This window comes from Nanorana parkeri, unplaced genomic scaffold, assembly GCF_000935625.1.
Source record: "Nanorana parkeri isolate BGI_ZX_2015 unplaced genomic scaffold, ASM93562v1 scaffold313, whole genome shotgun sequence".
In the NCBI taxonomy this organism is placed as follows: Eukaryota; Metazoa; Chordata; class Amphibia; order Anura; family Dicroglossidae; genus Nanorana; species Nanorana parkeri.
The window spans coordinates 379,095-379,859 of NW_017306581.1; positions in this window are offsets into that span (position 1 = coordinate 379,095).

Below are 765 nucleotides of genomic sequence, written 5' to 3' on the forward strand. Positions count from 1 at the left end.
AGGCAGAAATAAACATTTCTTTAGTAGAAAAGAGGAAGGCTAGAACCCCTGTCAGAGCGGGTGTATGTCTGTATGAGTTCACAGACAACCTTTTTCACAGGATCTTGCTACCAAATACTCTCACTTCCGGTCTGGTAAAAGGTGTCCACAGGACAGGAAGTGAGGGGAAATCTGCCCACTTAAGCTTTCTTTTACACTGTCTAATCAGAAGGGGATCCGTGCTTGGATCACCTGCTGATCGGAATGGATGTTCCAGCTGTGATATCCATGTCCGTGCAGTCTCTTGGGATGCAGGAAAAAACCGGAACCGTGTTAGTCTATAGGCAGCACCCCTTCCCCTCCCCCTCCCCCCCCATCTGCTACGCTTAGGTCCAGTGGAACAGATCTCTGATCCGTTTTTATTCATGGCCGGAGAGGGTGAGGGTAACTGGATGTAAACGGACGCCTAATGCACACGTTACGTGCGTTATGGCATGCATTAACATGCGCAGCATTTAGGCGGACCATTCATCATAAATGGACTGTCAAGGGACCACAATGGATGAAAAAGGCAGGGGAGAAGAATAAGTCGGCCTGTATGCATCTCAGTTCATACAGACATAAGTGGGTGTATGTTTGTGTGAGTTCAGTTGCAGTATGGTCCGCCATATTGATATGAATGCCCCTTGAATACATACTATTGTTTATATGTTGGCTCAGAGAGCAGCAGCAGCAACGTCCATCATAAATGCAAATGTTAGCACAAAGGTTCACATGCATACAGTA